General features: G+C 36.0%; 1 protein-coding gene across 1 annotated transcript in view; it reads left to right on the top strand.

Annotated features, from left to right (window-relative positions):
• LOC139980095 (protocadherin Fat 4-like) overlaps positions 1-17035 on the top strand; it is an 85041-nt gene that overhangs the window by 30403 nt on the left and 37603 nt on the right. The gene's annotated exons all lie outside the window — the stretch shown is intronic.

Below are 17035 nucleotides of genomic sequence, written 5' to 3'. Positions count from 1 at the left end.
CCTCCCTTTACTTATGTTCAAACTTTTACTTTCTTTACTCCACAAACCCATAAACTATGAATGACTTGTGGTCAGGTGGTGGAGGGGGGTGGGGATGGCAAAATGTTGACCAAGTTAAATTTATGCATGATGTATGGCCCACTAACCTAAATATGATCCTGGTCTCCCAGAATAGGTTGATGGTTATTTATGCTGATGATTGAGGAAATGGATGTTAAATTGTTTTATGCTGGCCATCAAGTCACTGTGTTGCGTGATTGATGTGCTTGTGTGAAGTTTGTCCAGGTAAAATTGTGAGGAAATCCAGAAAAACCTTCGACCACAAGCACGCCTGTGATAAAGCAGTCAGTTTACATGCAAAAATTTTGGTTTTCTAGGTTTACCGGTTTTCCTAACATTCCACACAATTTATTTCTTTTTTTTTGAGTTATATTGGAAGTAACAAAGAAAAGACAGAAGAGAATTGGTATGGAGCTCATGTCAAAAATATGAACTATTGTGCGCATTTTAAGATGATAATTATTGAGTCATCAGTTACATGAAGTTTGGAGAGGGGTAGTAGGTAAGGAATCATTAAGGGATGGGCTAAGGGGTGAGAGCTGTTGGTAATCTGTTACAGATTTAGAGCACTTGTTACATTCAAACTTTATCCAAGCCAGTCAAACTCAAAATTAATTTTGTGACATTGTGTGACTATGGCTTTGTCTAAAAATTTCAATTTTTAGTGAGTCTTCAAGAAAAAGAAGTTTTGTGGACATCTGTAACTTTCTTCATTTTTAGCAAAACATTAAAACATATTATGTTACAGTAGCTGTGAAGTTAGCCCTATAGATTAAAGTGATAGTAAAGAAATTGTCACTTTTTAGTAAATTAAACTGCTATGAAAAAAGACTTGTTAAAGCCATAGACATCCAGAAGACAGGAGACAAATATTTTAGACATTCTAAGAAGTTTAATTCTGAATCAGTGTCTTCTTTCGTATTTTTCTCTTTTGGTATGGTGTAATAGATCCACCCCATATTCAAGATTAGATATATCTTTGATCACATGACCTCCCGTTTGCTGAATTCACTACAACAGAAACATATAAGCTTAGTAGCAGTACCATTGATAAAAAACTTATCGCTTTACTACTTCAGACAAAAGTATGACTTTCTCATATCATAAAACTTGGTTATGCTTTAACAATGTTTTCTAATAAATCTAACCGTAAGACTCGTAATTTATTTCTTCTGAATGGGTATGACTGGATCCCTCCTGCGGATTCTGTCTTCTCATAAATTTCCAAGAACCTTGACATATCTCTCAAACTGGTATTTTGCTTTTCACCTCTGCACGTTGCAGATGATCAGTTAGAAACTCTCCTATTTATTTTTCTTGATTCTTCTTCCAATGTTTCAAGAATGATTGAGGTTTACAAATGATTAATTCAAGCCTCCCTTTTAGTCTGTCTGCACACCATTACTGCACTCTACCTTGTTAAAAGCCAATGTGGAAAGTCTTTTCCTAACCAGCTTTGGAAGTTTTTTCTTAATTTTTATAAATGTTTGGATACTCTTTTTATACCAACAAGTTAAGGTCATTAATCTTGACTGAGTCGAAGTTTACATGTTTAAGAATGATTTTAAAAGTCAGGAGGCTTGGAAAAATTGTTTTATTTGCTCTTTAAATTTATACCATAAAATGTCTTTAATTAGGCAAATGAGTTTGGGCATCGAAATGTTTAAGGATAGAATAAAATACTCAATAATTCACAGTTTATTGAATTTGCGAGGGGAGGGATGTCACCAACCTCCTCGATGAAGTTTGGAGACGAGTGAGACGATAAATCCACGAAGGATGTTGTCGCCAGAACAAAAGTGAGAGCTCTAGAGAAAAAACAAAAAAACATACAGAATAACTCTATGTTTCCTTCGTTAAGATAAATATAAACACATCAATCCTTCAGATGAATACATATCACATTTAATACATGTTGTAGCTTTGAAATTCTGTAAAGTTTTCAACTCTGCTAGGGTGATATGTGAGTAGAAAACAGTACTCAGAATATCCTATCCATTCCCTAACACTTCTTCAGATATATCTACTCATGTAGTTATAATTACACTTCACTCCTTGCAGTTCTTTGCCCATGGTGTAAATTTCTGTGTCAATATCCCAACAGTCAGACAGACGATACCTTTGACGACATTGACTTCCTTTCATGTAGGTCAATGTAATATCTTGATGGGTATACGCTCAAATGAGAAAGAACATTAACTTGCCCCCCAAAAATGGCTAATACAAACAAATCCATGGTATCAAGGTGTGCAAGTGTCATTGTGTCATGCCATAGTAATGTTCAAGAAGCCAATCCAGAGGTGAATAACCTAGTAAATTCATATTTCCCATTCACTGTCAAGATTGGTGGAAGATGTGGCTCTAACAGCACGTTCTGCCTTCCACTGGATTCATGACCAATCTACTCTTGTGGCTTCACGAGGAAAGCTAGATTCGAATTTCAATAAACATGTGGCTGCATCACAGTATATATTTCAAAAAGACTTCTCCTGTAGGAAAATATGTAGAGTTCCACCACCGTGAAGGATACATTATGAACTTCTGAAGTGACCTTCACTCACAGTTCATACAGCTCTGTTTGGCAATTGTTTATAGGACTTATTACCCCATACCATGGAGGTAAAAACAGTTTTTACTTCCATGCCCATACCAACTGAACATTGCTAGTAGTATCTCATTTCTCCAAAACAATTGGTTTTCAGATTTATTATTATTTGCAAGAAGAATTATTTCTGGGACTTGCAGATATCTTTGAGGTTGGTGGGGATGAGGGGTGGGAGAAGGGGGGGGGGACGAGACATGGGATTTATGAAAAACTACTTACCTGTAGAAGCCTAGCAGAGCTACATTCATTTGATGTTTATTTGTGATCATGAACCATTTCACATCCTGTTCATTGGTAACTTCTAGTGCCAGCTGTTAGTGTGTGTGAAGGAGGGGAAGGTGAAGGGTTGGTTGGGGAGGTGGGGGGGGGAATGGATGGTGGGAAGCCTAACAATGGCTGAGATTGTTTCAAGTGATATTCTGTGTCCCAGTCCTCTCTCAGTATGGTACATATTCATCCAAGTAATAATGTTTAAATTGTTAAATGCAATGTAAGCATCACAGTTGAGGTAGTTTTTAATGACAATGAAACACAAATCGAAGTTTTTTTCGAATCGAAGCAAGCGAAGTTTTCCCATCTGATTGAGCTGATTGATGCTGTCGAAGTTTAATGTGGAGCTACAGTACACAAGAGATCCTGTAGTATTTAACACAGTGCTGTAAACTTGATGCACAAACATGATCGTCAGCTGTTTTCATCAAGAGGTCATGTGATAGGTGCCTCTTATCTGATTGGTTGATTCTATTTCATTTGCGATGTTGCTCTGATTAGAAACCTGTTCTTACTGACACTCATAAAGTGTTTTGACCACATTGGAATGAGAGATTAACACCTGGTGATGGTTGGGTTATCAATAGTTTATCTGAAAATCATAAGGGAATTTAGACAATATGAGCAATTTTATGTCTTTCACATTAAAAGGATCTCCTGGTTACCTCTCTGGAGGTACATTTAGATGTTAATCCGTTTACCATTCACTTAAATTTACAGGACGCACAAGGTCCATTCAAGCTCAAATTTATCGTAGTTACTCAGTTGTGTCAGGAAGCTTTTATTAACCGCTCCCTTGCTGTTTAGTGATGGGTTATAATTCTTTAACACCCTTTTTTGATGGGTGTCTGCACTTTGTCCGCTTAACGGGAAGGTTTTTTTTTTTAATAGCTCAATCCATCATGAATGATGTAACAATTCTGCTTACTGTGCAAGTTTTATCAAGTTTGTTTTAAGCTATTGGGGCATTGCATTCACATGTATTGATGGATACATGTAACCCCTCCCCCCCCCCCAAAAAAAAATTCATTTATTGAGAGGGCGCAATGCAAGAATGTCACCAGATCTTGAACCTACTGTACGGTAGATCGGATTGTGTCTGTATGTAGGAGACACGTATCATAAGACAGAATAATAACCAGTATATAAGTTTTGGGTTGATCACTTATATGTTACATTTGCAGTAATAAGCATGAGTTTAGTTTGCTTCTCTCTTACCAGTCTCCAGTGCTAATAAATGTACATGATTTATGGTCAACCTACAGAGCATTAGTGAACATAACTCTGGACAACTGACACTGAGAAAAGTTGGTGGGGGAGGGGTGGGGGTGGGATGCAAATTGGAAATTTTGACTCTTTGTCATTATTTGAAATGAAACTTTGACTACAGTCAACCTATGCATTTTTAAGATATTTATATTGAAGTATCAAATAGCACTGAAATATTTATCAAAATCAATTGATGTGAAAAGTTTGGATTTGTAAATGTTTTCTTTCTAGCTTCTAATTGTGGACATTCCTCATGCCAGTTTAGACATTCAACAAGCCTATTCATCTAATATTGAAATATTATTACTGTATGGTAAATCCTAGTGCAGTAAACTGTCAATTCAGTCCTACAGTATGTGCCTTTACGCAGACGAGATAACTCTGCCACTATTTTAAGGCTTTTAATGACATTTTCCGATCATGAAACAGCTAGAAGAATTTCTGTCTGCAGAATGGTGTCAAAGGCAAAATGCATAAAAGTTTTGTTCATGCATGTTTGATGGCAAAACAAGTACACCAATACATAAATTGAAATAATGGACAAATTAATCGTTTTCATGATGTGGTCTACGTGCAGAGGAGAACGAATTCCCAAGAGAGGCTGCACCTGTCATGGACAAATGTGAAGGAAGAGATGTTCATGTCACAGCATAGTCCAACATTCCCCCCATCCCCCCCCACATCAGACATTCTGTGAGCACTCGCATCAGGTTGAAATTTAGTTTCAAAACTGACCCAAATGTCTTGAAATTAGTATCAAACTTAGTCAGATGTTTATAAGTTTGTCATTTAGCTGGGCTGTCTCTGCCATGTAATAAATTTCTCTGAAGTTTTCATTAGTATTCAATTCCTAGTTCCCTAGTTTGTATTCTAGTGTTTTTGGTGGATGAGAGCATTTCTTGTAAACTATCTCATGATCCACAACATGACATGCAAAAAATGCGAAGATGGACTCCTAGTGAAGAGTGTTGCTAATTAATAGTTCTTTATGTAAAAGTTAACAATAAAAATCTTCATGGATTGACTTGTTAACAAGGGTTCTTGTTTGCAGACCTGATTTCACCATTTTGGTAGAATTAATTGAAGAATTTCCTCACTTCTTCCTACCGTATCCTGTTTCATGCTCAGTGATGAAACCACGATAACTTTATTTTGATTCCTCGCTTACCTGTCTCATATCGTTAACACTCTCGCTGTATAGTGCCGACTTAACTGGTAACCATTTCTAGGTATAGGCCAGAGCTGTGATGGGACAGGTAAGCTTGTCCCTCATAAATATATTCAAACCTGGTATGGTGTGGAATTATGTGGTTGTACAGTAGATGGTTTGACCAATCAGTCCAACCGTTTAGAAATTAATTGTTAGGTATGGTTTAATGCCCTAGTTGAATATATTTATGGTCTTAAAAGTTTGGTAAAACATAATTCAAACCTGAATAATTTCCTCCAAAACTGCACAATTTATTTCGCTCCTCGCTTACCTGTCTCCTCACAACCCTTAGCACCTGTTCTGCCATGCCATATAATGTCCTAGGTAATCCTTTAACACTGTGCGCCCTCTATGACCGGCTCCCCGGTCATTGTCCTGCCTTCTCATTCTACCATTTTAAGTGCCTACAAGGCTCTTTTTTTTTATCAGAATATTTCCCCCGGATTTCGTCTTTACAGTAGGTAACATGTCTGAACACGATACCACCCCTTGTCCCCCCGGATTATTGTTTTGTTATAAGTTAAAAGTTACAGATCAATATATGCAAATTTTTCTATTTCCTTTACTTTTTTGTTTTCTTTGGTTTAATAATTAATTTTAAACTATTCCAGTGTCAAGTCAAGATAGCCTATAACAAATCTTCAGAATTGTGACAATTTTTTACACCTGCTGGGTGTCTCCACATTGGTATATTTTCAACCACTGAAACTTGTCCCTCTGGGTCTTACCCTCATTATCTTGATAACCTTGTTCACAGGAGGAAAGAAAGGTCCATTTTAAAATGTAGGTCCTTCCTCTGACCTATATTTCCAATCTCTTTCCTTTTCACTTTCTTTTCCTTAAACATTTTTTTTTTATCGACATTAATTTTAATAATATTGAAGCACTGCTAGTACTGTCTTTTATGTAATTGTCAGTGGAAAAGTGTGAAATTTGGGGAAGTTTTAGTTTTCATTACAGTGAGTACACCTAGGAACATCTGTCCTAGTCCTGGAGTTTAAATTGTTCCTTGGATATGATAGATAGCTGTAAAAATTGATATATGTACACTTTTTCTGGTAAATAAATCACACTTAAGTTTCTGAAAGAGGAAGGAAGATTTCCCAACCAGACAATCTCTATTCTAGTCAGACTCCTTGGTGTGGGCAAAAAACCTTTTGACTTTTGACTTGTGTGCTGGTTTTAATAGCTCAACAGCACAGCAGCTGCACCCAAGCTTTTCTTCACATGGATTGCACAATTATGTTTTTTTGCCACTGGCAACATGATCTTTCTTGTTTTGTGAAGAATAACTTTTGTAAGTTTCATATTTTGTGATCACTTTTGTTGACTAGGAGAGCGTGGCAAATGATTTAAAGGGAACACAAACAAGAGCAGTGATCATTGAAGCTCCCTCGGGGTAGATGGGGGGGGGAGAGGGGTGTGAATGGGATAGCCCTTATTTGAAATTTTGTGTGGTACTTTAAAGTTGTGTAAAGGTCTCAATTAGGTCTCAAGTAATATTTTAGAAATAATCTGATCTGGTGACCTTCTGTCTCTCTTTTTAAGAGACATTGATCCTAATTTTGGCTCATAATTAGAGAGCTAGTATTTAAAAAAAGTTTAGTGCAAAATAGCAAATTTTTGTGTCCCACAATAGTTTGCTACATTGTTACAAAACTTTTTAAGTCTTTTGCCACAATGTCATCTTTAGTTTTGAGAATAAAGTAAAATTAATCTGAGTTTACCAAATTCTGTTCTTGCCTCTCTCACCCCTCAACTGTTTTCCTGTTCCCATCTACTTTACCTGGTCACACGCTGCCTCTTGTAAATATCCCAAAAGTTTGTTTCTTCTTAAATTCTTCCTATTATAGTCAAGTACGATTCCCAAAATTTTTGGGCAAACTCAATCGATTCTGCTTCACAACCAAACAGTTTATTATTTAAATATAGAGGCCCCTCATTGTATCAGTGACAAGCAATGACAAGCAAGAAACAGGTTTGATTTATCGTCCCTATTACTGTATGACATCACAACTTACTACACAATTACTGATTTGCATAAGATGAATACATTCCGAAAGTTGATATCTCGGCAACAGAACAAGCTATCAGGATAACAGTTGGACTGTTAATGTGTTACTTTTTACTTGCTCTGCGATATAAATGTTTGGAATTTTTAGACTTGGCTATCCCTTTAAGTTCATTTGGGACCTTATGTTGCACCGTGAGAATGTACCTCAGTGACAACCAAAGTTATGATCTATTGTTACAGGTTTTATATCAGTTAATGTTTACCCCCCCCCCCCCCTCTAGCTCTACCAAGTTTGGCAACAAATCCTTCTAAATGTATCTTAATTTTTTTGTTATTCTCCTTTTGGGTAGGGGGGGAGGGTTGAAGATATCCATCTCTTTGAATTGTTCCGTTGATAAGGCCCCAGGCCCAACCACCCGCTTAGTTGTCTAATGGTATTCTTGCAAAGTCCCTGGCAGCAGTGTTTAGAATATAGTAATTAGACTTGAAGCTCAAAACATTTTGGTATTTTAATGAGAATTTATTTTATTGCAACCAAAATAAACTGTAGGCTAATTGTAATTTATTTTTTACGGTTCACTTTTAAATAGTACTTGATGCTTAATTGGTGATAAGTAGTATAAATATTTAAAAAAAAATGAAATGTGAAAATTGATTGCTTGGGATCAAATGCTCTTTCTATCTCTGTTGGGAGGGTGAGGAAGGGTGTTGGTGGGGCGATTGAAGAGGAGAAGGAAAATTATCGACGTGGGTTACTGTAGGTGGTAGTGATGGCTTCAAATTCATCTCAAAGAAAGACAAACTGGGTGTAAATCATCAAAATGCTAACTAGGAAGAGAACTTTGAACACTCAATATCTCACAATCTCTCTATGCTACCTACTGTGTTTGGTTGTAATGTTGAATCACTATTACCAAGCATATGGTTGTATATAATCACTAATAAAAGTTGACTTTGAAACCTTGATATGTGCCCCTAAATGTTACCAGCATTGTGTTCAATTCTGCCAAATTTGACAAATTAAACTTAAATTGGCTAAGACATGCAGTGTATATATGTCAGTGGAATATGTAAAATATATTCAATCAAGGTAGCAGAACATTACAGCTTGAAACAAAATTTGTTTGATTATATACTAGCTGACCAAATTTGGAATTTCTAGCATATCTGAGAGAACTTTTGTTTGACATATGACCTGAAAAATTGTTAAATGGACTGAAAAGAGATAAACATGAACCAAAAAAACATTAAAAAAATTTCTCATCAATAGCTCATACTAATGTATGTATATATGAAGTTTAGATCTGATGGCACCCCATAGCATTTATGGAATATATATACAGTCTTGTACTGTAGATCTGTAAAGGTCTGTTAAAACTCCAACCATATTGAAATTTTATCAGTGGCCAGTGTCGACCTGACTTGACCTCTCACACTTTAAAGCTGAGTTGAACATCCCCAAGGTATCATTGAAGGGATGGTATTAGGTGGAGCCAATCATTTAGGGCATATAATATATCAGGGGTACATGAACTTTCAGTAGGTCTAATTTTGTACCACCCTAGCTAGCCCTTTTGTAGTTCTCTAGTCCCCTGTCTGAGTTGAGCCCGTAGGTACCGTTTTGTGCCCATTTGGAAGGGCATTGTACTCTCCGTCCATATATATAGTGTGATGTCATAGATAAAAGTTTTTGTGAAGTATATGATGAAAATAATTGTCTGAAAAAAAAACTCTTTGAGTCTGTGAAAGGAAAGTGACACAGGTATGATAAATTTTTTAACATCTGTTTGCAATGATTGTGTTATTAACCATAAAGTGGTGGCAACTTTGCAGATTATGTAATACTTTCATCTAAAACTTTGATCTACTTTCATCTCATGTAATGAAGAATGAGTCGAGAATAGTTTTGATAATATGAATGCATCCGGGCTATTACTAAGGCAGGTGAACATGCATACAAGTTTGTCCCGTGGATCATGCAAATTACAAACTGTATTTTTTCGACGCTCAATCAGTTGGGTAAATATTCTGAAAATTGGAGAGCATGATTAAAAAAATAAAATCCTGTTATGAGGATTTAATTCTTAGCAGAAAATCCCTTTCTCAGATATATTGTGCTGATGAATCTGTGAAAGACCCATCCTCCACCCATCCAAGCCATTCCCCTGCCCCAATTGAGAACATGAGAATAAATTTTAAATTGATTCCAGTGGTCAGGCTTAGAAATTACAAATCACATGCTAAATGATTTAGCTTTGATATGATCTAAATTTTATATTACTTTAATTTACCTCAAATCTATAATTAATACACATGTTGTTATCCCACATGCCATGTCAAATCAATACAAACACCAGCTCTACAATGTATAAGATGGATCTGCAGTGTTTGTCGCCAGGTTTTAGTCATCTATTGTTTGTTTCTAATTCTAATGAAATTAAATGAAGTGATTAATTAATGATTGCATTTCAGTTTTCCACAATTGGTCACCCAGAGTACACTTTTTTTTTTCATTTTAGTGTATTAATCACATGAAAAAAAAAGGAAATTGGGAATATTTTCAAGAAAGTTCCAAATTTCTTCATTTAATGGAAATAAAATTTGACTTGTCACAATGATGAACTACATTTGGTACAGGATTTCAGTATCAGAAAGGAACCAAGAATTGAACAAAATCAAATTGAAAGGTTGCCCCTGGCAACAGTCGTCAGTTAAAAACAAAAGGACTGGGTAATATCAGTTAAAGTCTTTAGATGATGAAAATTTCCTTGAATTCTCCTCTGACTTCAAATCTTGTTTTTAACCAACCTCCCACATTTACGAGGTTGGATAACTTTCCAATTATCTGGCCATCAGTTACCCACAATTCTTCTTCTGTGTTGACAGTAAAGAACCTCAATGGCAAGATTAAGGGAATCCCTGAATTTTCCTCATGTTAGTCAATAATAGAGCTCTGAGTATTTGTTACTCAACCACACTCACCTACAGTACCTCAAGAATTATGCAAATGATGCTCACTCCTGTGTTAAATCTAATTGACAAGTCACTTGTCAACCCTCAAGCTTTTGTCCTCTATTTAGAGTGAGTCACTCACCCACTGCTGTGGAATTTTTTCTCTCTCTTTTTTTTTCTTCTCTTTTTTGCTGCCTCCTTTGAAGAACAAAAGGAACTTTGGTCAATGGAAGAATTGCAATATATATACTGATAACAGGTTCTGATGACCAACTTTCAGTCAATTAAGAGAGTGACATTGAGGGAGGTGTCAGATAACGTTACTTCATTTATCAGAAGTGGTGCTGAGTCTCTGACTATATAAAGGAATATCAGTATTGCTCACAAATATGCTAGAAAAGTCAGATAACGGTCACTCGTGTGCAGACTGCAACATTTGTTTTGACTGCCATCCTCAAAGAGTTAAGTTGTCTAATTTAACACTCTTGGAAAGTCAAGGAAAATTCCTTGATGGTCAGAAGCTCAAGACTTCCAGGGAAGCACTTTTTAAGCAATTGTTTTTCATCCTAAAATTTTAGTCCAAAGCTTAAATACTCACACATTGGTCGTCAGTTTTCTAAAACCCTCCCTCATAGATTGAAGGTCGCTGAACAAAAAGTAAAATGATTCAGTTGGTTCCGTGCATTTCATAGCTCAGACATTTTTTCATAGTACTTAGTGCTTAATCACATTTATGTGAAACTGCAAACTGTTGAAAAGTTTGCAAAAAATTGACTTTTACCTTAGAGTTACGTTTAGTTTGTAATTAATCAGACTTAAAGTGGTCTTCTCTCAAATCATTTCACAAAATGAACTTAGAAGCTTATAAGTGAGTCATTAATGATCACAACCAACTGTAATTTCATTTTAATATTTAAAAAAAAAATTGTCCTTCAGACACTTTTCAGAAATAGGTATAGGGTTATCATTTTTCAACCTACCATGGTTCTCTTGCACATGCTCTTAATTGATTTATAGTCAGAACTGAGGGTCTACTATTAAACATTGACTGCACAAAGTGAACTGTTTTGTTGCTCCTTCTCAACTTGGTTCTAGTGTAGTATAGTTGTATGTATCCTATTGTCTTTTGGACAGCGGTCACTCTATTCCAATCCATCCAGTTTGGAATTCGGAAACAGATCAAGTGGTAAATAAACCCATACATTCGTATCTACTCGAGACGCGAGAATGGGCAAGTTAAACATGTAACTATTTACAAAGTCTGTATTCTCTAAGAGCGACTGAAGTTGAATTGCAAGCGTCATACAAAGTAGCCTCTATTGTGGTTACTTTAATTAGTAAACATCTCAGGCAATAAGTTTAGAGGGTCTGTCTTCAAGAGGAAGGGCTTTCCTACCTTGAAAGATTATGTCAAGTTGTGGTTCTTACTGTAACTTGAACTTTGGATAAAACTGATAATTGTGTAATTGACATTACAGGATTGTTGGGACAAAGTTTACCCTACAATTTGTAATTATTATAATTCATAAAATTATCTATGTAACGTCACTCACCTGTGGTATACTGTTAGTTTATAGTTTAAATACAGGATTGTAACTTTATGTTACTATGTGCTTAATACTCCTTAGTTTTAGTCAGCTCTGTGTACTGTTACATTAATAATGGGAAATTGTGGAAATTGAAAGAAACTACTAAGTCGTCTATAAAAAGTATGACGAAAATGCTAGAAGTTTGCCCAATTACTATATTAAATAGTCTAGTCGATAACTGTGGGAGCTGCCAGGTGTTGAAGTACATGATATTTAACTACTGAAGTGAAGTTAACATTGCATTTCCATTGCTTAATGACATTGGATGTGTTGATCTGCTGAAGTAGGAAAAACAGAGGTCTTTCAAAATTTGTTTTTATTCTTTTAAATTGAAGATAAAGTGTTGTGGGAAAACTTCAAGATGTATTTTAAAAGTCCTTTTGTCGCAAGTTTGGGCCAGTTGAGGTGACATTAGCAGTCAGAGATTGGCTGTAAACAAGACTTGAACTGAAATAGCAGTCAAAGCAAGAATGATAATTAGGAGAACACCTTTGGTGTAGAGGAAACCTGGATAGTGTATATACATGGGAATAACCCCCCGGCATCACTTCTGTTAACAAAAGGTGTAGGACTTCTGCAATAAAAATGCAATTAGCCAGATAGTAACCATTACGGAGGGCGCTTAACGTTGGCACTGTTATAGTGGCCGAGAAGATATATTCTGCATTGTGTAGTAGTGTATATAAGCCTCGAGGAATGGGAGGGGAAGGACCTCTTTGTCATAGCAACCCTCTCATGTTTCTACTATCCTTATAAAAACATGCTACCATGCCCACAGAGTAACAATTCTAGTGGTATCTCCTCAATCTCTATGATCCACGAGGCTGCAATGTTTTTCTTGGGCTATAGAGCCTGTAAATATAGCTCCAAGGCAGCATGTCAGAACTAATTTCTGAACATTATGTGGACAACATTGCAATTCAGTATGTAGGTGATAAAAATGGTATAGTTTTGAAAAGGTTTGAAGTTTGTAATGTGAAATTATGTATGTGACTCTCTTTCTTAAAGAAAAGGTAATCTTCATTTTGTTCCGAATTACTGTTCAATTACGATGAATGAGCGTGAAATTCTTGTGAGAATTATTTGCAAATTTTGAAAGAAGGAAATTCACACACACACAAGAAAACAGAAAGAAAATAAAATCAGTTAATTATTTGAGAAAGACAATAAATAAAGTTGATGGCGAGCTTTATTTTGGAGCTCTATCTGTAGCTGTTAAGTGCTGTCATTTACCCATTCAAACCAACCAATGGTAATATAATGCTGCTTCTCACACATATATCCTACAGAACTGTATACTATAAGACCCTGGCATAACAGTATATGTACAGTCCTATGTGGTGTAGGTTGTTTTTCTAATAGATAATTGATCCTATCCTATTGTGCTGAGATGTATATTGATTGGTTACTATGGGGGATATTATGAGGTGGTCAATCCCTCTTGTTTAACAGGTCAAGATAAACCTCATTCAAGTGGTCAGTCTTCGTGGCTGTGTGACAATGGCATGAACATCAAAACATCTTCCACTATTGTAAGCATTGTATGATTGTGTAATACTACTCAGTGAATTAAGAAGCACAGTTTCAAGCTTGGTGTGCAAGTCTGGCTGGCTCCTTGAAGCTGATAGTTTGCATTGAGTTTTTGGGAAGATATTCATGTTCTCTCTGTCACCTGTTTTTTAAAGGAAACTAGTAATTCACATATATTCATGTACATGTATAAACCAGACGACAATGTGTTTGTGAGACCTGATTATTGTCTAGCTGCATCAAGCATATATCAGTCGATCTATCCATCCTAAGATTACCATTTGTTTATTGGCAAATTTTCTCTTATTTCAAAGAATAATGTTTGCATGATGGGTTTGACATAACATATCACCTTGGGCACAAAACATTGTGCTAAAGGCATAAACCACATACCAAAGATTTCAGCGCACGATATGAGATTCATGAGCATCATTTTTTCCGGTTCCTGAGGCACAAATGAAATGGAGATGATATTTCATAAATTTTGAAACCTCATGGGCTTTTTAACACTGTGTGGGTGAATCTTCAAATTTATTTCATGTTCAGCCTAGAGTTGAAGAATACTGAGTTGTTGACAGTAATCAGATATCAGACATCTGCTTAGATAAATCATAACTTAAAACTTTGTGTTTTTGATGTTGAATTTGCTATATATTATGTTGAGACTGTACTTGAACATTGGTTTAATTAAGGAAACTTCAGGTGGTACATGAACGCGTTTATGTGTTGTTGATTTAACAGGCGAATAAAATCACGCCAGAAATGATAAAATTCAGGCTTGTAAATTAAACAAAGGAAAACATTTAATGTGTGGTACACAAATTTTTCTTAAATTCATTAAATGAAATTCTAAATTACTTCAGTAACTTTCAAACTCTTCGGACTCTCTGGTTATCCACGGACATCAAAAATGTCTAAATTCACCCTCCTCTACTTATCTCAGAAACTTTTGGAGGGTTGGAAGAGACAGGGGAACCTTTGCAAACAATTCACACACAAGAAAAGAAATAACAAATACTTATCAAATTCATTAAAAATCACTGACTATTTTAAATTGTTAAGAAAACAATCAAACTGCAAAAAGACAAATTCAAAATAGTGTAATGGTTGAGATGTTGATAAGATGTCTTTTTCTCTCTCTCTTTTTTTTTTGAATACATGATTGCACCATTGTGTGGTCCTTGTAAGGGAGCTTTGTAAGTTACACTCTTACATCCCCCTTCTCCCCCCCCCCCTTTTTAAGCCCTCTTTTGTTTGAGACTTTAAGCTTACAATGTAAGTCGTACATCTCAATGGTAGCTACCAGTCACGATCCTGCCAAGTGGTTGTAATCCTCATTCTAGTGAGATAGGCAAAAGAAGCTTTTCCAAAGCTTCTTACATGTGTACTGCTGCACTTCACGGGTTTCCCCTGATCCTCTTACGCTTGAATAGTCGAGAGATGCCGGGCTAGAATCGGGGGCATTCTTATGAGAAATCTGAAGGAAGTGTAAAATTAGAGGATGATTTCGGCATTGTCACTGCATTCCACACTTGATCTGTATTTTGGAGGGAAGCCTTTGAAGTGGCTTGGATAGGGTTGATGACAAAGCGTCTTCATTTGTAAAAATGGTGTCCTACTTTTTGTAAAGTCTAAGCTTAAACTACAGTAGCTCAGAACCAGGAAGATTTTGCAACTTATTCTTTAGGTGACAGTTATAGGCCTAGATCCATTCTGTAACTCAAGGTAATCTTAGCTTAAATGCGGGTAGATAAATGTTTGAGAGTTTCTTACAGAATTTTTCACAATCTGGTGTTGTTGACAATAGACCAATGGGAGTGACTGACTCATCTGTCTAAAACGTGTGAAACCTGACGTGTTGCCAGGTGAAAAATACTTGCCCGTTATAAATATTGTCTGCACCTTTGACAGGAATGTTGAGAAATGTGAAAGTAAAATTACCCCAAAAAAATAGTCTCTGAATCAACTTGGTTGTCCTCTTTATTTCTCTTTACTCATTTAAAAAAAAATTTTGTTTTTTACATTTTTCGCATGCCCAGATAAAAATTTGATAAGGAGATGTTGATTTTGTCATGAATTAAGTGACCAAAAGGCCAGATTGTTTACTCAACTTGTCTGAATATCACCGCTACTACGGTGTCAGATTTTCTAGCTAACCAATTTGGATATATACATTTCAGATTTTAGTATGTTTGTTTAGTGATTAATAAACCACACTGCTACAAGTTATTACATTATATATATTACAATATTAAGAAATAAGTGGGTGCCGAACTGATCCTTCCCTCATAATAAAAGAGTTGTGTCTGGAAGATGGTGCCTTGATAGCTCACCTAGCCCGAGGCTGGCTTATGGACGGTGATGGCTATCTCAGCTGACTAGTTGTCTAAGACAAAAGATCCCAGATTTGATATGTGCGGAAAGTGTTTGCGGTCATTTGACCGGTCGTCTGACCTATATAACTAGCACTAATTTTTATGTAGCAAGGAGAGTATATGCTAAAATGTTACAGAATGTTGAATGATTTCAAAGCAGGTGTATCGGTGAAATGTTACAGTAGTCTTTGAGTCGGCTGGTTTCCCTCTCACTCCACTGTGAAGCACATTTACTAGAGTGCCATTATATTAGTAGTTGACAGTTGTATGAATATTGTACTAAACCTCCATACTCTTTATCAGGAATTATAATTGCCCGGTCATTACCTGACTTAGAATGCAAAAAAATGATAGGAAAAGGGGGATTGACTGCTTTATCACTTGTACTCATAAATATCATGAATGGAACAATGGAATCAATTTGAAATTGGTAAAACAATGGTTTTATCATAGTGAGCTTCTTCATTAAAGTCTAAAGTGTGGTGGTTGGCGATTGGGAAGGGGAGGAGGAGGGGAGGGGTATGTGAGGAGGAGCAACTAGGGGTATACCTATAATGATTCAGGCAATGGGTGCTATACTGGTAACTGTAAAACCACCAGTCTGTTTTCTTATTCCACCATCTCAGAACTACTACCGTATGCTTTTCCTAAATTTAGCAAATTGCAAAATTTGTAAGCGTCAATAACTTCAATTTAGAACAAACATCACACCTGTCACCCAGATATGTGCAACTGCAAGGTGAAACAAGGACTTGTCACAAATCATGTTTATTCAATGAACTGTTCCCTGTTAATATACACAGACTCAACAGTGTATAAACATGGATAGTATGGATGGATTTGATGCCGGGTATTATATTCCTGTCTGGAATCGGTTGTATTTATGACCCTCCAGTGTATCAGTGTTTTTAAGAAAAAAAGCAAAAATCTGAAAATATTTTTCTTTTTTATGACCTAGAAGTAGTGTTATTTATTTTGGTCATAGAGGGCACTTTTATTGGATCACCTTTGGTGAGAAAAGTTGAAGCAGTTGTTCTGATAAGATGAAATCAAAGGAGTTAATATCAACAACCTGTTATGGTCGCTATGGGAATTTGTTTCATTCCATCAGTACATTGTTGGAAAAGACCTGTTTGAATTCCTCCAAAAGCTGATATGATG

The sequence above is a fragment of the Apostichopus japonicus genome, chromosome 14 (genome assembly GCF_037975245.1).
Source record: "Apostichopus japonicus isolate 1M-3 chromosome 14, ASM3797524v1, whole genome shotgun sequence".
Lineage (NCBI taxonomy): Eukaryota > Metazoa > Echinodermata > Holothuroidea > Aspidochirotida > Stichopodidae > Apostichopus > Apostichopus japonicus.
The sequence above is the reverse complement of the archived record's forward strand: the minus strand, read 5'-3'. Positions and strand labels throughout refer to the sequence as shown.